Source organism: Episyrphus balteatus, chromosome 1 (genome assembly GCF_945859705.1).
Source record: "Episyrphus balteatus chromosome 1, idEpiBalt1.1, whole genome shotgun sequence".
Classification (NCBI taxonomy): domain Eukaryota; kingdom Metazoa; phylum Arthropoda; class Insecta; order Diptera; family Syrphidae; genus Episyrphus; species Episyrphus balteatus.
The window spans coordinates 76,403,322-76,424,933 of NC_079134.1; the positions used below are offsets into that span (position 1 = coordinate 76,403,322).

The window sequence follows — 21,612 nt, forward strand, 5'->3', positions numbered from 1 at the left end:
ACTTTACCTTAAAATTTATAAACAAAAGTTCAATATAATTACAATTTAATAGCAAGTACTATATTAGGATATATCAGTAATTGATAAACTATCGATCCGTTAAAACAAACTCATTAAACGAATATCAGGATATAGGAAAAAGTGGACTTTTTTGTTTTTTTTTTCGAAAACTTGCTTTTCGGTTGTGTTTTTATGTACCTATCCAATGAATGTTTTGACCTCAATTTTGAATGAACAATCATAGCTAGTCCATTTATCTTTCGAATAAGACTAAAATGAGCAATATTTGAAGAAGTTGACTTTTTAATTAATTCCTGCTAAAATAGCGTTCTAGCCCACAGTGCGATGGTAAGGAATTCAAATTGGATGCTCCATTTGGTGTTGAATTGCCATCAAAAGGATTCGACTCCAGTATGGACACATGCGATGCTCCACCAGCAGTAAGTCATATAATTTTATTCAAACGATTGTATAACCAAAAACCATTTTACTTTAAAGCCAGCGTCTTCAGCTCCTCGAACCATTGGATGTAATGGAATGGAATGGCCAAGACATGACCGTTCTCATAAACGTCAAAGTATTCATCGATACCGGCGCGCCGACATTGAAATACCGTAGGCATTTGCACATCATCTCAAACAACATGTTAATTGGTGACAAAAACTAGAAATTACCATCAAGAATCAAAAGTTACTAGTGTGGTTCGCTTCGTCATCTTTGTCAAATTTGTGGTCGCCCTGTTGAATTTGTTCAGTTTGTTAAAAGTAAAGATATGACAACCTGTTTTTACTTTTAAGAGAAAGGTTATCCTTATTGCTTATTGCAACTTTTTCAATTAAATAATAAAAATAAATCAGACAACCATATTTTTGTTTTTGTTTTTATATTTATACCAACAAAATTTTAAAAAATTACTAAAATTATAGCAACATAAAAAGTGGACTTAGACTTTCGGATTTGACATGGTATAACACTAAACATGCTAGTGTCTTCCTTTTTGGATGGTGGATATAGGACGAATCCACCTTTTTCATCAGCCAATTGGCCAGAGTTAATCGCATCCGTCGAATCCGTCATTTACGAGTCGGTTCTCATAAAAATGTGTATATTTTATCGGGTTGTCAGTTAACAACTTCAACATAACGCACGCGACGGATTCTATGGGTTGGCCCCTTTACTCGAACATGTAATTCCAAGTGCCATCCATCATAATCATTGGATTCAATTTCTCAATTTCTGTTAGGAAGAGACTAGAATAAGAAGTACTTCTTATTTTTAGGGAAAAAAGAAATACGGTAGAAGAAATAACCAAACTAACCTGCAATATATCCATGATTTTAATGATCCATGATGTGGTTGCGGCAGAGGTGGCATAATTTATTGCTTACGACATGCTCGTTCTCGTCAATGAGAAAACCCAAAATTCTTCTTCACTTTCTTCCATTTTTTTGTATTAATTCTTTTTTATAGATCCGTAAATTATAAATACATTTCACAAACAATAAATTGTTAAACAATTCGCTGCCTCAAAACTATAATACCTATAATATAATGTTCTATGTCGAAGAAATGGAAAAAAATGACTTTTTTATATCAAAATGTTCGTCTTTTCAATGGCTACAAGACTGTGTCCACAAAAAACTTAATCCAATATTTATGGCTAAAACAAATATTCACTTTTCGGATATAATAGCTTATACTCTTACTGAGTATAAGCCATTATATTATCCGAAAAGTGAATAAAGTTCTTAGTTGACATAGAACAATTTGCCTCATTTGAACCCCATACAAAAATGACTACTTTTAAGTTACATAGTGTATTGAGTGGAAATAAAACTAATAACTATCTGTTTAATTTCTCTGGTTTGTGATATTTTGCTATTGCATACTTCAGTGATTTGTATAAAATAAAATACTCTAACAAATACTTTATATTGCATACTTTTGAAAATACATAGCATACTTTCGGGCTATTTGTGCTTTTATTATATAACTTTGAAAATCACACAGGGCGGCCGTAGCTTAAATTGTACCCCAATTAAAAAAAATAAAAAATATTATTTAAATTATTAATAGTGGTCATAATGTCTGTATGCGAGAAATGTTCTGAAATCTGCGACTTTATGATTGATTCAATTATGTGCCATGGTAACTGCCATAAAACATTCCACGTTAAGTGTATAGGCGCACCTTCTAGTTCAATTAAACTCTTTAACAAATTGAAACCGTTTTATTTTTTCTGCGTTAATTGTGACCCTTTTGCCCAATCTAACATTATTCGTGACATTCTTTATAACTCAAAGATGATAGATAGACTGCAAAACCAACTGCTCTACTTAAACGATAAAATTGAAAATATATCAAATATACCAATCTTAAAGCGTCAACATACAAGAAGTGCATCTAAATCTCAAAATGCCCCTGTCGAAAATAAATCCAATAAACGCAAAAGTGAAGACCTAGATTTGACGTTACCAATCCCTTCGAAGAAACAATCAACTAACTCGCCCCTTGAATCTTCTCCATCCTCAGATTCTTCTAATCAATGCTCCGCTACACCTCCCACCCTACACGTAAATCCCTCTCAACTTCCAGCCCCACCTATCCCACCAGAATTAAATCCAAATTCATCTGAACAATCTGCAGCTTCAACTTCCAATCTTGCTCAGCTCTCTGTTTCATCGATCCAGCCTGCATCAACTCTACCTCCACTTGAACAGCCCCCAGCTTCTACAATAACTCTGCTTCCCTCCGACCAATCTACAAATTCAACGTCAAACCCTGTTCAACTTCCCGTTTCTTCGACCAAACCTTCATCAACGTCACCTACAGCTGCATCAAACATTCCTCCCGCCAACCCATTCCGTAGTTTGCTCCCGCACATTGTGGATAACTTAGCATCACCTATTGACTATGGATTAAAAATAGTTGATGGACAAAAAACCCTTTTCATTTCGAAACTTGATCCCTCTACAAATGCTCTCGATGTGAAAAACTACATTGAAACGAAAATCGGGACGCTGCGTTTAACGCTCGTCGAGAAGATCAAAGTTCCAGACTCAATATTCTATCTTCTTAACTCATCATCGTTTTGGCCAGAAGGAATAATTTTTCATGAATTTCAAAAGAGAACGCTGCCAATTATTCATCACCATTTTCAACAACACCTGACAACGCCATACCTGAAACAGAGCAGCTTCAAAAGGTATTAATCTACTACCAAAATGTTAACGGACTTCGGACAAAGACCAATAAGGTCTACAAGAATATAAACAACATTCCTCACGATATACTTATCCTCACCGAAACTTGGCTAAACTCATCTTTTATGGATACAGACATTTTTGACTCCAGCTTTCAAATCTACCGTCGTGATCGTCACTATGATCCTTCCGCTACTGTTGGTGGTGGTTTGTTAATAGCTGTTCGAAACCATTTCCTCTGTAGTCTTGTCGATAATTTTTTGGATTCCGATCTTGAAGTTCTGTGTGTGAAAATAAAAATCCTGTCTGGTTACATATATGTGGTTGCCTGTTATATCCCACCCTCTTCGAACAATGACGTCTATAATAAACTTTTTGACTACTTGGAGACTATTCATGAACAAATTGATGAAGCAGATGAATTATTAATAATCGGAGATTTTAATCTACCTCACCTAAAATGGGCAAAATCCAATCACTGTGATGCATTTCTACCTGTCGACGCTTCCAACAACAACGTTATCGACGGAATGGCTTCTTTTGGCCTTGATCAATTAAATGGAGTGAGTAACCAATTTGGCAAAACTTTCTACCTTATCTATTTCTCTCATGTCTCCAACTCTGATGCTGCAGTTTTATTGAGTGACACAAAACTTGTAGAAGAAGATTGCCATCATCCTGCATTATCTATTTCTATGAGCTTAAGTATCTATCATTCATCTAATATTTGTAAGGATCAGCATGAATTCAATTTTAAAAAATGTAATTTTACTCTACTTTTTAATTTACTCAATGACATTAACTGGAATTCTGTTTTCTTTAATGTTAATTTTGATGAAATGATTGTACATTTTTATGAAATATTATTTTTTTGCTTTTTAGAAACAGTCCCTCTACGCAAAAAACGTGTATTTAATAGCAGCCCGCCATGGTTCGATCTACATATAAAAAAGCTTAAAAACAAAAGAAACAAGGCTTGGATAAAATTCAATCTATCACAAACTGATGAAAACCGTAATAGTTACATTCATTTAAGGGGGGTTTCCATAGCATTTCAATGGAAGATGGTTGACTAATTGTTGTATAACTTTTGCAGTTTATAAGATAATCTTATGAAACGTACTTTTTTGAAAAGACAATAAACGTATGCACATTTTTGCATCATTTAAATTTTAGAAACATTTCTTTGGCGATTTTTATAAGAGTCGAAATTGATTTTTTTTCCTGCAAATTTATATTGAATCAGAATTTTGGTTGGGGCACCGTTGTTTATAAACTTTTTATTTTTTTTTGTTTTTGTTTTATAATGATCAAATGTGTTTTCATGCAGTAGGCGTAACAGATTTTTTTTTTTTTTTTTTAGAAAAAAAGCTTCGTCAATTTGTTGTAATTTCATGTTTTTTTTACTCACTCTTCTTAGAATAACTTTAGCGTTTATTAGTGTTTTTAGATGAAACAAAAAGAAAATAATAAAGTGGAATAAGGAGAATCCAAAATAATTACTTAAATTTAATTTGAAGTTAGTTTGAACGGTTAATTTAAAGGGAAAGTGTCAAAATGCACTTTTTTAGCATTTTAGTCGTGGGGCAAAGCGTGATTATTTTTTAAAATGTTTTTTTTTTTTAATAAGAAGTTAATAAAATTGTTCATGCAACCAGTTTGCCAAAAAAAAATATTATTTTTATTTACACACTAAAAATTTGATTTTAATAAACCAATATTTGCATTCTGTTTTTGAAGAGGGGGCAGTGAAAGCATCCACAATTTTTTTTTCATTATATTTCAAATCAGTTTCAGAAAAAAATATATATTTTTGCTCACAGTATTTTTAATATAAATTGTTGAAAAAGTGTCTATTTAAGCTTTTTTTACTTTGAAAATTCCATTAATCACGCACACATACAAGCCTAGTTCAAAAGAATGCCACAGCGGAAGCTGGCGCTGATGAACTCTTTCTTTCTGTTCTTTTGTATTTATTGAAAAAAAAAAAAACTTGCTCTGGCGCTCTCATTTTCTCGTTATATTTTGTTTTTTTTTTTTGTTTTGTGTTTACATAATACTTTTTTTTGTTTCCTATTTTCTCACTCAGGCAGGCAGAAACCATTCATGAAATTATGAAGATGCTGCAGAGAGTAGGTAGATAGTAGATATATTTTGCAAGATCATTGTCTTTGTTTTTCAAAAAGGGTTGTTTTGTTCTTGTTGACTCATGGGTTTTTCCTAACAATTCATTTCGTGTTTATAATATCGCACTCGCGCGTGCGAGTTGACACTTTTGGGTTATTTTTTGTGTCACCGAAATTCTTTGCATTGTGTAATATTCACATCGCTCGTGCGGGGATATAGATAAAGGATTAGATATGTGGGTAAGTATGCACTTGTTTGTGTGTAAAAATGTGTGTTGACATTTGACATGTGCTTGTGCACAATGATTGATTTGAATATTTAGGTTGATTTCTGGGTTGTATTGTTTATTATACTACACTCGCGCATGCGTGCGGGGTTATTTAATATAAATATATGTCCTTTTGTTTTTCATTGTCTTTATTTATATGTTGCGGATTCGGTTTTTTTTTTGTAGGTTACCACAGAGAATTTTTGCCATTTTAGGTATAATAGTTATATTTTCGCGGGGAATGGGTAAAGGGTTATATAAGTGTATTTGTGGTTAGAATGCACTTGATAGAAATAGTTTTGAAATGGATTTTCAATTCAGTTTGAAAAAATAGATCTTTTTTTTTTCAAAGTGTTGAGCTTGAAAATTATTTTTGAAAACTTCCCTAAACTTTGATTATATAATTGAAAAATTAATTTTAAGGTTTAAAAAAAAAGTAACTTATAAGTTATAAATGCTGCCTTATTTTTATTTCCTAATAATGTAGGTATAGGTAAATAAAAAACAAAATCGATTCAGTTACGAACTGAGTTCATTGCATTGGTTACTCTAAAAAAATCTTTATTAAAAAGGTGTTGAAAATAAATTGGATTGATATAGGTGCCTACATATAAAAATAATAAGGTAATAATCTTGGTTTGTTTGGTCTATCCAAATTCACACAGCTAGGTATATTTATTCAAGGCTAGATTTTATATACAGTCATAATCATAACTATCAAAATTTATTCTCGGCTAAATATTTAGTCCAATCAGCATGAGGCCTAAGTTTCAAATAATCAGTTCAGGAGACACTTTTTGCGGCATTCTCCATGATCATAATGTCATACAAGATTTATCTCGAGTCCATCCTCAAACAACATACACATAAGAACCTAAACATTCTACCTATATATTGTATGTAAATATTTTTTCATGTCAGCCGGCACGCGCGAGTGCTAGACAAAAAAATTCTCAACGAAGAACAACTCAAAAGTAAGCAAGAACCTGAAAATCAATCCTTCTGCGCATCTACTCATATTTTTATACACAATACACAAAGGATACTTTCAAGTATATTATATCAATGCACCCACATAACACATCCTCTACCTGCTTCTCCGCTGAACAATTATAATTATTATTATAATGCAAAAAATTTCTCTGATACACAAAAAACTCAAATGCCATCCACAACATCAACATGGAAACAAGTTTCTTTTTCATTTGAAAAATAAATAGGTATACACTCCAGAAATCTTTCATGAAAATATAGAATTTCAAACCAGTTTTCGCCCACAATCACCATATCCATATAAAGATCTATGTATACCTACATCCATTTGCATGTCACCCCGAAAGCGTGAGTGCGATTGCGATCTCATAAAGAGACAATGAATGAAAATGAAAACCAACATCCTGGAGAGGAAAAAACCAGAGAATTCGATGGCGAGAGAGCAAAACACATTCACTAATACACACAAATGCTTTTACATGAGATATGACTTCACTGAAAAAGGGAACCCAGTCTTAAGGGATGAATTTATAAGCTACTCTAACTTTCTCTAACAAGCTTTATATATAAAACAGAAAATGAACTTAAATCTAATCCACGTAACTTCTGGAATTATGTTAATTGTAAAAGAAAATCTGACGGTTACCCAGCACATATGACCTATAATAATTCTACTAGCCATTCCCCAGAGGTTATATCCAACATGTTCGCCGAATTCTTCCAGGGTGCTTTTGAAAATGACTCTACAAATGACTCAAATATAACTTATTTATTTGATGAATTCTCACATCTTAACTCGATTAATTTTGCAATTTCTGAAGCAACTATTCTTGACTATATCGAAAAGTTAGACGAGTGTTTCAGTCCCGGCCCTGATGTCTTGCCGTCTTTTATTTTGAAAAAATGTGCAATATATATGTCTTACCCGTTGTTTGTGCTTTTCAATACGTCAATTAGTAATTTTACGTTTCCCGCTATATGGAAAAATACATTTCTTACTCCCATTCATAAGAAAGGTGAAAAAAATTAGTGACAAACTACAGACCTATTGCCAAGCTTTCTGTCATCCCTAAACTGTTCGAATCCATTGTTTGTGATATTCTGTCATTTCATTGTACCTCTGTTATATGTGAAACCAACATGGCTTTGTCAAAAAGAAATCTACGGTCACAAATTTACTACAGTTTACAACGTTCTGCTTAGATGCCTTTGAAAAGTATAAGCAAGTAGATTGTGTTTTTACTGATTTCAGTAAAGCTTTCGACAAACTTAATCATGAAAATGTTAAAACTTTCAAATTTAATATTTAAAAGTAGCAAACCGATGTTGTTCATTACATTCTTTACTTTGTGAATTAAGAGAGACACAAATGCATCAAGCTTTCTTTCATTTCGCACGCTCTTCAGCAACCGTACGCTCTAGAAGCTCTAGATAGATTATATAGTGTTGTATTTAGAAATGAATGTTCCCAATGGTTTAAAGTTAATTCGGGTGTACCTCAAGTTAGTCACCTTGGTCCTTTATTGTTTGTCTTATTTATTAATGATCTTCCTTAAGTAACTCTATGTCTTTAATTTATGCCGATGACGTGAAAATATTTCGAAAAATTGACTCAGTACCTGACTGTGAACTTCTACAAGAAGATCTTCAAAAATTCTGGGAATGGTGCAATACTAATCGTCTGTCTTTAAATATTGACAAGTGTAAAATAATGCGTTTTACACGCAAACACAATGTCCTGTCATATACTTCTTTGTTGAACACGTCTCAATTATGTAGTCTTTCAAGTTTCTCTGACCTCGGTGTGGTGTTGGATTCAAAACTTTCATTCTGTTGCGGACGCCTGTTGCTGCTGCAAAAGAAAAAAAAATAGTAAACCAACAAACCAAACTATAATTATGCGACGTAAAATGAACAAACTTACCTTAAATTACGAATCCTGTTCTGCGGTAGGGAGTAGGAAGTACCTGAAAGAAATATAAAAGAAAAAAAAAGGGAAATACCTTGAAAATATTAAATAAATTTAATACTTACCAAGTTGCTGCCATTTTGTCTTCCTTTGTCGTCCGTGTTGTTTTCAGAATGTCAATCATGAATGTATAGACCTTTGACAATTTATTACATAGATTGGTTACCCATAGATAATAATAACCGAGATAATTGGCTTTCCATTACTGGAATAGGATTGGTTGGAAAGCTAACTGGGTGAAAATTGTACTAGAGTAAAATGAGTTAGGAAATCTATGGTTAAAGTAGAATCAATATTTAAATTAAAGGTAGCAATTATTTCTATCATCAAAAATTACATGAGAACCGTTTTTACACCAGAAGGGGTGAAATAAGAATTCGTTTGCTATAAGTGTTATATTTTTGTTATAACTTTTATATTCACCCGGTTTTATACGTCATATTCTGTTTATTTATTTAAATCGTACGTCTTTTAAGCTATTTCATCGTTCGGTCCAAGTTATTTTACGTTTACACGCGTCATTTTTGCTGTTTACACGTGACGTTTTGTCTTGTCAGCCTAAGTATAACTCCGTTTTATGTGTTTTCGCGTTTCTTTCGGTGTTTTTCGTATTCTACTTGTCATTCCGAGTCTCTATTACGTTTCGTGTTAAAGTACCAACGTGTTTTGAATGTTTTGAAAAATTAAAAATTATGGACCTGGCTGGTATGCACGGTGAAGATAGAAATAATTGAAAACATAATTTTTATAATGCTCTAGGTTCGTTAAACTGTGTTTAACCAAAAATACTGGTGGTTAAAATATTTGTTTGATCCTAGCGCCATCTTCATACGAGAGTAAATATAAATCCAGCGCCTGAACTACACTGCCAGTATTTCCGAACACACCCCCGCTGAATGTACAAATTATTAAAATTAAAACAGAGAGGGACAACTATATATCGAAATTAGAATATATTTTTTTTATGAGTGTATAGGTATGGTTTTAATAAATATATAGGCAACGGATGATGTTTTGCCGTTAAGGAAATCATACGATTAATTTTTTTGGCTATGATAGTTTTCATACCAAAAATATACTCCTCTCTCTCTGACTGCCTGTAGAGAGTTATACTCTAAATGCATTTCTTTGGACATTTTGCAAACGTCATTCAAAGGAAGCAGTCTTTTTAAGTTAATAAGTGGTGAAAATTTAAATAAATTTTTTTTGAAAAAAAAAATAATTATTTCCATCAGTGGTGATTTTTTTTTAAATCGATATTGCGTAAATCGCCAAACAAATAAATTTGAATCCTGTTGCCTTAAAATTGTGGTACGTAGTACTGTTTTTTTTAAATTTTTTTTGGTGATTATTTTTTCGATTTGTGTCCTCTTTGGGAAATTATAGGAGACTCTCCTTACCTGTCCTAGGACGTTCCGAAGTTCAAAATTGAGGAAGTAAAACAAAATAAGAAAAGTGGTGAGTTTATTTTTGAAATTTAAATTTTTAGTTTATACAAAAATACAATGAGGTATATTACTAGGTTGATTTTCGGCGGTCCAAGATATCCCTTATAGAACTGGGCCGCCGCACGTTTTTTAATTTATCAAATAAATTTGTGGATTCATTATTGCGAAATCCGTGACTCCTGGACCCAAATTTAACTCGCTTTTTGGATCTGGACGACAAAAAAAAGAGAGGTTAGAAGCTCCATCAAAAGTGGTCGGTTGTCGGACACAGCCACCCAAGTCGCCCGTCCACCGGAGCACCCCCACCTCATATAGTCCTGGCTGGCTGCTGCCAATTAGCCCCAGTAACGATCCGCCTAGAAACAAAGAAAAGAAACAAAAATTAATAAAAAGGTCACAGTGAGTTTTTAGAAAATAAGAATTCAGAAGAAAATTTTTTTTTGAGTACAAATAAAATCAACCCCTATCGGAGGAACAAGAAGGCGATTTTTGTGTTTGTGTTTGTCCTATTCCTACATATAAAATTTTGTTAAACGGCGTGAAGTTTAAAAAGATTTGTTATTAAATTTGGTTATTTTTTTTTATTCTCAATATTGTTTGTGAGTGATTAGGAAATTTTTCTCAGTGTCGTCGGAATATTTAAAAGATTCTTTGTGCATTAGTGTTTAGCTACCTCCAAAGAGCTCTATAGGGGTAAGAAGAACTATTGCTTTTTCGTCGTTTTTCCTTGTTTATAGTGTAATAAGACCCGGAAAGATTGGTCAGTCGAATTTTGTTTGTTTTATTAAGTTTATCGACACCGTGAAAGTGTTTCTAGGTCACCCTGTCAGCATTTGATTTTGCTTTTCAGTTTTTTTTTTGTTATGGATTTTGTTCTTATTTATTATTTCGTTAATTTAGTACATTTTGTTTTTTTTGTTAAATTATTCAATTATTAAATTTAAAAATTATACGAAATTATAAATTTTCTACTATTTAAATGTTCCCATTGCTTGCCGAATGTTTTTTTTAGTGTAATAAACTTCCAATACGCCCATAAGAAAAAGAAATTTTGAGTTTGTTTCACTGTTCTCTGAGTGAGAACATGATTAATTGAAGACAATTTTCAGGGGTGCCACGGTAGCTGAGTTTCGGTGAAGATGGTATGATCTGAAACCGATCATCCACCATCTTGGGGGAATCCAAACACGGCCGCGGATTTCCATGGTTGGGAGGGAATAGGCCACACTGCACCAACATCCGCAGTGCCCTTGAGATGATGATAGTCCGTCTGCTGTCACATCTTTCAAAAACGGTTTTTTTTTTTCGATTTTTGTTCTCGGCCTGATTTATGTTTTTGTTTGCAGGTGAGGTTAAGTTTCGGGGGCAAGATCCCCCCCATCCGGCGAGCTTATGCCGTGCATCGCAAGCAGGCCACGTCCTCCGGAACTTAGCATTCCTTCCTTTCCTTTCCAAACACTTCCTTTTCTAATTTCCTACCTCATCCTATTTCCTACCTTACCGACCTAACTACACCTCCTCCGCTCCTCTTGCCACGCAACAATTCACTAACCATTACAATATTATTATAAAAAAAGCTAATCAGATGCTTGGGCTTGGTTTCATTAAAAGATTTGCTCGTGACTTTCGTGATCCTTATGTGCTTTAAATTCTGTATGTTTCATTTGTTAGGTCTATTCTGGAATACGGTTGTATTGTATGGGCCCCATATTACGCGGTTCATGTCAACAGAATAGAATGTGTTCAAAGAAGATTTATGAGATTTTGTTAACGTTTTCTTCCCTGGTCTAGTAGGATTGATTTGCCACCTTATTCACATAGACTTCAACTAATAAATCTTCCATCTCTTTTAAGTCATCGAGAGTACTTGCAATTCTGTTTTATGGTGGGAATTGTTGGCGGAACAGTTACGGCTTCATCGATTCTGTGTAGATTGAGTTTTAGTGTTAGTCGTTCTAGCTTAAGAAGGCAAATGCCTCTTTGTAATATTTTTAGTAGATCTAACTATGGGGCCAATAGTCCTCTCAATATTTTGATAAATATCTTCAATAAAAACTATTTCTTAATTCAATCAATAAATGTTAATGTAAAATCGCAAAATTTTAAGTATTTATAAGTATATTTAATGTACATAATGTTATAGAATAAGAGATTGCTGCGTTAGTATTTAACGTGTTGAATAAATAAAACATTTTACATTTAAAAATTAGAAATTCGAAGATAATTTCTGCGCCATGCGTCTTCGTGTAGAAGCAGACATAAAAAAATGAGTTTCCGGTAAAAAAAATTTGTGACTATTTGTGACGTTTCTCTTTGATCTTGTTCTTTTTTTTTGCTGTTTTGCTTTATTTGATTTCGTCGGTCGCAGAGTCTGCTTCGTCGGTTTTGTATTATTTGCGTGTAAGTAACTTTTTTAATTTATTCAAATGTTTTCGTTGCACATAGACCCCACTGGAAGTGTTTTTTTTTTGTATATTTTGGTGCTTTTTTTTGGATAAAAATACATATCGCATACTATAATGTTCAGTGGCGTATCCAGAAAAAAATTTGGAGGGGGCTGGAAAATTTTTCATAAATTTTTTGAGGGTAAATGTACGAAAAAATGTTCTCTCTTTTTTATTCATCTTTGATGGAGAGTGAAGTGCTGCGGTACTGAAAATGGTATAGTCGCATTTTACTGCTCTAAACAGCTTCATACTTCTGTCTCCTCCTTTCACAACCAAAGTCGTGTTTCATAAAAGTTCTTGTATCCCAAACATTTTACACAAGCAGCAAGCAGTTGAGTCATACTTCTTAAAAAAAAATACTTTATTTCGTGCTAAATTCAAAACAGTTTACAGATTTATTCCTATCACGTCTAGTTTTTGAGCTATACTCGTCACTATTTTTGGTATAAACGGCCATGTTCCGCTATTCGAGCGAAAGTGAATTGAAATCACTTTCCAATTTCACGTGGAATGAAAAAATATCATATTCTTCATTTCGATCGATTTCGAAAACTTTGAAATTGCTCCTAACTGGAGGATCATCCATTTTTATTATGTTTATAAAGTGAAATTATTGCTGATTTTCATTTGCAATTTTGATGAAAAAAGCAGAGTTTAAAAGAAAAAATAAGAAGACACATTTTTCGGGACAAATCTAATAACAAATATGTAGGTAAGTGAAATGAAGAACATGGGCGATATTATTGTAAATTTTAAAAGAAAAATGAATTAGGTAAAGTACAAAGCGAATGAGGTTGCAAACACAGGGTGCAATTCTCCCCTATACTGCTAATAATCTCGTAAAGGTCCTCACTACATTTTTCATACTTCTGAGTTATAGAGGAAAACACAAAACCAAACACCGCAATTTACATATAAAAATAAAAAAAATTTCAAAAACATTTGGAATTTTCTGACTTATTTAACACCTAGGCTAACAAAATAAATAAGAATAAATCTCCTTTTATAAAGATCAGCAATGTTCAACAATTAAAAAATATGATCTATCGTCGAATAACTTTTCCTTAAAGCAGCCTGGAATTCTGATAGAATTTTTTTGTCCTCTACCCACTTTGACAAATTTGTCGATTTTGTTTATCATTGCTCAATTCTCTGGTACACCAAAATAAATTTTAATCAATTTAAAATGTGTTTCTTATCTTTATTTTTAATTAAAATTTTGTCTGAAAGAAAATGAAGTACTATGTTTCCACCTACGCTAAATCCGAGATTTAGCTAAGTAGATTTAGAATAAATCTCGAGATTTATTTTAAATCTACTTCGCTAAATCTCAGATTTGGGTTCAGCTACCCTAAATCTAAGATTTTCACCTACTTTCAATCCGAGATTTAGAATAAAACTCGAGATTTATGCTAAATCTACTTAGCTAAATCTCGTATTTAGCGTAGGTGGAAACGTAGTAAAACATGAATTCTCGAAACCAAAAACAACATGACATAATAATGCTTCCGTTCTGGGTAAATGGATTGCATTTGACAATCGAATGGAAACGGTTCGTTGGGTTTTGACATTAGCTTTCGTTCCCGTCCGTCTATTATAGTTGAGCCTTAAAGCAGAAACACAATCACGCTTTGCTAGACGCGTCATCGCGTTACGTTGAGAAATCCTCAAAGCGCGCTTCTGTCACTTTGACTTCGAACAGCTGATTGAAACATAAAATCTGCTGTCAAATGAAAAAAACACAGTCACTCACAAAATTATTGGGCCAAGTCTTTTTCTTGATTTAATTGTGGAAAAATGAAAAAGGATATTAATGTGTTTAAAAAATGCATAGAAATTTGTTTATTCTTCAATCCTATAGTTATAAAAACAAAACCAAGTAAAACTCAGTCTACAACATCATTAAATTATTTTTGTTTTTAATAAGTAAATTGTTTTGATTTAAAATATCTCGATGTCGTTTTTATGGGCAATATCTATATAGAGCAATTAAAAAACACACCTAGTTTTGCAATAATTTATTTTTTTTTATTCACATTTGGCGCAATAATTATGTGGGTGACTGTAACTACGTCTGATAAATGTCAGAAAGCGAGCAAAAGTTCAGTCTGGTTGAACTTTTGCTCGCTTTCTTACGTTTCCTTACGTTTGTCAAAAAAAAGCGTACGTAAGAAAAGCGTCATTGTGAAAGGTTACACAGATTTCGTATGGTTGAACTTTTGGCAGTTGTCAAAATCGACGGCAAAGCGTGATTGTGTTTCAGCTTTAAGTCTTCTAAACCTGAGGCCACAATTATTGTTCGTTGATCTTTTTGGCATATTAATGAATTTTTGTTTATGTTTGATTTAATTTAATTTAATTTAGCTTAATGCAAGCGAACTTAAACTAATTCTTAAAACTATATTTACAAAGTATTTTTCTTAAATCTAACAAAATTATACTTATATACAAAACAAACAAAAGAAAAAAAAGTAATTATTTTCAGGTAGTTGGTGCACACAACTGGCTCAAGGTACACTGACAATTTTAATCGTGTTGTATTGGTTAGCTATCGCAGTAAAAATTTTAAATATCAACATCGAACAAAGATTTATGTCCACTCACCAAGATAATGAGAAAAATAAACTAATTTACTTTGTCAAAATTCTATCCACAGGTGGATATAGAGGATAAACAATTCTCCAAATTGAAGAAAAAGTCAAAGCACTGTCTGGAGTCCAAAATTATTATCGTTATGATACCCGTCTTAAAAGAAGCCCGTCTTGGAACGAACAAAAGCCTCACAGAAGATATTTAACAATTAATCAATACAAATTTAGTTTATGAAAAGCTTCGTAAGCGTAAAGTAAAAATAATATCTAAATTATGAGATTGAATCCATAGAATTTCGTAAATTTAAAAGGGTGGCACATCAGGCAGGGCCTAGGGCGACATGAAGGCTAAATAGCTTCTATTAGGGTGCACCTTATATTGGATAAAAAAATTTGTTAATTTTGACCGTCCCAGCCCGTCATTTTGTTCTTTGTTATGAAAAAATTATAAAAATTGAATAATATTAAGAGGTCGCTACCGGCATTTAAATAGGATGCTTCATGGTATAGTATAATTTCAAAAACATGTATTATGTTTGGTTTAAACATTATTTATTATTTATACAAGGTAATTCACCAGCAATTTTCCAGAAAGCTATAGCGTTTAGTTTATTCCGTTAAATACTAACGATATATAGTTACATTTTTCTTAAAAACTAAAATTATAATTATATATTATGCATCACATTATTACAAAAGAAAAACAAAATAAAATAAAAATATTAACATCTAACGAAGGTACATTATGGATTATTATGAATGAAGAATATTTTTCTAATGTTTAGTTATTTAACATTGTCATAGCTGCAGTTATTTATATTTGAATTTTTGTTGTAAATATTAATTAAAAGATTCAAAGGACTATTAGCACCGTAGTTTGATCTATTGTAAATATTAGAAATTGGCAACTGGCTTCTCAAACTATACTGACTAGCAATGAAATCCAATCGATAGAGGTGAAATCGATCCATTGATTATCCCGACAATAAAACAAAATTGTAGATACGCTCTGTGACTAGTTAGAGATGGAAGATTTATTAGTTTAATACGTTGAGCGTAAGGTGGCAAGTTAATTTGATTTGACCATGGTAGAAATCTTAAGCAAAATCTCATAAATCTTCTTTGAACGGACTCCAATCTATTTATATGAACCGCATAATATGGCACCCATATTACGCAACCATATTCATTCTTACAAATGAGACATAACGAGTTTTCAAAACATAAGGATAAAACCAAGAGTCATGTTAGCTTTTTTAATAATGTAGTCAAAATGGTCAATAAAAGTTAATTTTGAGGCCAACACTATCCCAAGGTCAGTAAAACTAGACACATTACAAAATGATGACAAATTAATAGAGTAATTATAGACAATCACATTTTTCTTGCGTGTAAAACACATTGTTTTACACTTGTCAATATTTAAAACTAAACCACTAATATTGCACCATTCCCAGAAACTTTGAAGGTCTTTCTGTAAAATATCACAGTCTTCAACAGAGTTAATTGTACGAAAAAATTTTACATTATCGGCACATATAAGAGACAAAGAATCAACTAGGACAGACGGAAGATCATTAATAAATAGTAAATAGTGAGGAACACCGGAGTTAACTGTAAAACATTTAGAACGTTCACTTTTAAAAACAACACTATATAACCTATCTTTGAGATATGAAGATATCCATAACACAAATCTGTCGCTAAGACCTATTTTTTTAAGTTTGCCTAACAGTACACGGTGGCTAAGTTTGTCAAATGCTTTGCTAAAGTCAGTAAAAATACAGTAAACTTGTTGTTTTTTTTTCAAACGCGTCAATACAAAATGTAGTAAACTGTAACAAATTGTTACAGTGGATTTCTTTTTAACTGTGATATACTTATTACTTGTTTATTATTAATATTCTTGGTTTACTTTGTATATATAATTGATATTGCCAAATGTTTATATTTTAAAATTTAAATAAATAAAAGTTTTGAGATATCAAAAGTTTCTATTTCCAATATCTTTGAGAAAAATGTTATTTTTGCAAAACAAGTAAATCTGTCGATTAATAAATTTCAAAATAAAACCCCAAATTATTTCGAAATAACTACAAATTATTATTTGAACAAAAAGGTTGTGTTTTATTAATATAGAAGTTGGAAATTTAAATCTAAAAGTTTTGCTATTTTATAATTAAAAGTAGACGTTTTCAATGCATAAGACGATAAAATACGGCATTTTGATAGTCCAAGCGGCGACCGTCGAGTTACTTAGCTCATAAGGTTAGAGGTTAAAATTAGTGTCAAATGAAAGATAAGTTGATACTGAAAATACAGAAAAAAGAGTTGCCACTTCTAAAATATGAACTTCCATGTGCCAACCCTATTTTGAAGGAAAAATTGTCACATAACTAATACATTCATATCTTTGTTGTTTGGCCAGATAAAATTTTTTTTTAAATGTCAAACGAAAGTCAAAATAAAAAAAAATAATAAAATAATATAAAGAACGTAGCCCTACAAATGTGGCAACCCCATTCAAATGAATACAACACTGACAAAAATCTTCTTTAAACAAAACAGTATAACTTTTTATGCACTAGAGAGCTAAACTAAACACCATATTTTAGATAATACTCTCTTCTATCTAAAAAATGTCGGGTGTCACCCCTCAAATCCACACAAATACTCGGCAACCCTATCCAAATGCTAAAAAAAACGCAAAAATCACTTGTTTTTTGGCCTAAGTGTATAATATTTGATAGAGTTAGGCTGTAAAATACATCATGTTTAGCTTAGACTCTCTTCTTTCTAAAAAATGTCGGGTTCAAACCTCGCAAATGCAGACAAGTATTCGGCAACCCAACTCAAATGCTAAAAAACACTAAAATCACTTGTTTTTAGACCAAAGTGTATAAAATTTGATAGAGTTAAAGGCTGTTAAATAGATCATGTTTAGCTTAGACTCTTTTCTATCTAAAAAATGTCGGGTGCCACCTCGCAAATGCACACAATTACTCGGCAACCATATCCAAATGCTAAAAAACGCAAAAATCACTTGTTTTTTGGCCAAAGTGTATAATATTGGATAGAGTTAAAGGCTGTAAAATACATCATGTTTAGCTTAGACTCTCTTCTATCTAAAAAATGTCGGGTGCCACCTCGCAAAAGGAACACAAGTACTCGGCAACCCTACTCAAATGCTAAAAAACACTAAAATCACTTGTTTTTAGGCAACAGTGTATAATATTTGATAGAGTTAGAGGCTGTAAAATACATCATGTTTAGCTTAGACTTTCTTTTTTCTAAAAAAATGTCGGGTGTCACCTCGCAAACGCACACAAGTACTCGGCAACCCTATCCAAATGCTAAAAAACGCAAAAATCACTTGTTTTTTGGCCAAAGTGTATAATATTTGATAGAATTATAGGCTGTAAAATACATCATGTTTAGCTTAGACTCTTAGACAAGTACTCGGCAACCGTACTCAAATGCTTAAAAGCACTAAAATCACTTGTTTTTAGGCTGAAGTGTATAATATTTGATGGAGTTGAAGGCTGTAAAATACATCATGTTTAGCTTAGACTCTCTTCTTTCTAAAAAATATCGGGTGCCACCTCGCAAATGCAGACAAGTACTCGGCAACCCTACTCAAATGCTAAACTGCGACATGCCAAGATGAACAAGGGTGCAGCCATCTTCAAAATTGCCGCTCAAAGGAGAAGGAATGCTCAGGAAATACGTTCACCAAAGTTCATTAACGATGCTCAAGGCCTACTACTTGTGAATGACGACAAAATTCTCCACAGGTGGCGACAGTATTGTGATGAACTCCTAAATGAGCAATTTCCCAGGATATACTTTCCAACAGCCGAACCTAATTTAGACGAAGTACCCGACCTTACAGTCGAAGAAGTTAGCGTGGCGGTGAAAAACTCCAAGAAAGGAAAAGCTATTGGTCCAGACGAAATACCCTCTGAGTTCTGGAAGAAGATGGGAGACATTGGGTGTAAATGGCTCACGATTCTCATCTCCAAACTCATTAGCGGTGACCAAATGCCAAATCAGTGGAGAGAAAGTTTCCTTCTCCCAATCTACAAAGGAAAGGGGGACACACGAAACTGTGATAACTACCGATCGATTAAGCTGATGTCACACACCATGAAGATCGTTGAGCGGATTTTGGACGGCCGACTGCTAAAAATAATACGGCTGTCTGATGACCAGTGCGGGTTTGTCTCGGGTAAATCAACCACAGATGCCATACAGAGTTTAAGAATCCGAATGGAAAAACACCGTGATTCCTCAAGGGATTTGCATATTGTGCTGGTTGATTTCGAAAAGGCATTCGATAGACAACCACGAGATCTGATTTGGGTGTCCCTGAGACAGCGAGGGGTTCCGGAAATCTACGTACGGATGATCAAGGACATGTACGATGAAGTAAAAACGAAGGTAAAATGCCCCGCAGGAGTCACCGAAGAGTTCCCAATCAAAGTCGGTGTGCACCAGGGAAGCGTCCTGAGTCCTTTGCTCTTTATTACAGTCCTTGACTTTCTGCTTGAAGGAAAAGTGACGGATCCGAAAGTGAATCAGTTATTCTTTGCTGATGATGGAGCCATCATAAGTGAAGATCCAACATCCTTGCAACGAGCACTTGATGTGTGGGTGGATGTTCTGGAGGGAAGTGGGTACCGGATAAGCGCGAAAAAGACAGAATATCTCTGCTGTCCATTTTCTGACCCAGACGGCCCTATTCCGGACATTAACCTGAATGGAACAACACTTCCCAAGTGCGAAAAGTTCAAATATCTTGGATCTATGATCAACAACCAAGCTTCTTGTGATGACGACATCAACCACCGAATAAGTGTAGGGTGGATGAAGTGGCGCGAAAACTCTGCCATCTTCTGTGACCGAAAAATGCCCCCTAAACTGAAAGGAAAGCTCTATACTGCAGTTGTTCGCCCAGCACTTACATACGGTTCACAATGTTGGACAATGTACAGAACGTATGAGAGTAAACTGACAGCAGCTGAGATGAAGATGCTTCGTATGACAGCAGGAGTAACAAAGCTTGATCGAATCAGAAGCAAGAAAATCCGAGGAAGCCTTCACATCAAAAACACCATCTTGGATAAAATACAGCATGACCGTTTAAGCTGGTACTGTCATGTACAAAGACGAAACCCTGAGAACCCAGTTGAAAAGGCGATCGCTTACGACGTTCCAACGCAATCGCGAAGAAGAGGCAGGCCTAAGAACTCATGGAGAAGACAAATGCAACGACAACTGCATTCAGTTGGCCTTAGACATGGAACAATTCAAAATCGAGAAGCCTGCCGACGTTTCCTGAGGTCAACCCGGCGAACCCCACATGCGGAGCCGTAGTGTGAAGCAGTAAAGTGGGAGAGTTGTGACCCCATTCGAGATCATGACTATCGTCGATAATGGAGAAGAAGAAGATTTGGCATTTCAAAATTTTTTTTATCCGGCCAAACAACAAAGACATGAATATATTATTTATGTGGCAATTTTTCCTTTAAAATAGGGTTGCTAGATGGAAGTTCCCATTTTAGAAGTGCCAACCCTATTTTTATATTTTCAGTATCAACTTATCTTTCATCTGATACCAATTTTAACCTCTAACCTTATGAGCTAAGTAACTCGACGGTCGCCTTTCCGACTATGAGATTTCATAAGAAATTTAACGCAAAACACAAAAAAAAATGATCTGAACAATTCTGAATTGGACTAAAATCCAAAAAAAAATTACCCTAACCCTCAACGTCAGCTACAGCTCTTACTCAAACAAACACAAACAGCCGTTTCAGAATTTGGAGGTGGCTCGACCATCTGAGCTGCTCCTTAATCATTAATATTTACGAGCAAGCTTCAGCGAATCATGCATATTATGATGAAATCAGCTAAATAATAACATGATCTTGAAGGCTTGGGGGGCTTGAGCCCCCTGAGCCTCCCCTCAATACGCCACTTATAATGTTCTATGTCGAGGAAATGGAAAAAAATGACTTTTTTATATCAAAATTTTCATCTTTTCAATGGCTACAAGAGAGATGCCGCGAACATTCGGCCACTATTCGGTATTCGGCCTATTTTTGTAGTATTCGGCCGATTAGTTCAACTATTCGGCCGATTACCGAATACCAAAAAGAGAAGAAAAAAGACATACATTTATACCAAAATGTGTGTTTTATAAAAAAATTGTAATTTTATACCCAGAGAAAAATAGACCACATAAAATAGAACAAAAACAATAAGATTTCTCTATGGTTTTCATCCAAGAAGGAAACCTTATTAAAACAATCGGGGTTTCCTTATTGTTTTAAAATCTGCACTTGTAGGGTTTTGAAAAAAAAAAAAAACACGACCAGGCCGGGAATCGAACTGGAGACTTCAAATCATTAGTCGCACACCTTACCATCTGAACCAACCCGCTATGAAAATATTGATCGCTATTTTTGTTCTAGTGCCAAGTTGCAAGAAAAATGAACTTTTCACTCAAATTTTAATAAGATTTTCTCTATAAAAATAATAAGAAATCCTTATAAAAAAAACCA

General features: G+C 33.6%; 2 long non-coding RNA genes across 2 annotated transcripts; one reads left to right on the top strand and one right to left on the bottom strand.

The window, feature by feature from the left end:
* Positions 1-890: 890 nt before the first annotated feature.
* LOC129905241 (uncharacterized) lies at positions 891-8,682 on the bottom strand. Its single transcript, XR_008770584.1, has 4 exons — positions 8,516-8,682; positions 8,211-8,443; positions 1,319-1,541; positions 891-1,250 (listed from the first exon to the last, which is right to left on the bottom strand). It is a non-coding gene; the product is annotated as an uncharacterized LOC129905241 (long non-coding RNA).
* Positions 8,683-8,880: 198 nt separating this feature from the next.
* LOC129905243 (uncharacterized) lies at positions 8,881-11,637 on the top strand. Its single transcript, XR_008770586.1, has 3 exons — positions 8,881-9,871; positions 9,947-10,018; positions 10,083-11,637. It is a non-coding gene; the product is annotated as an uncharacterized LOC129905243 (long non-coding RNA).
* The last annotated feature ends 9,975 nt before the right edge of the window (positions 11,638-21,612 follow it).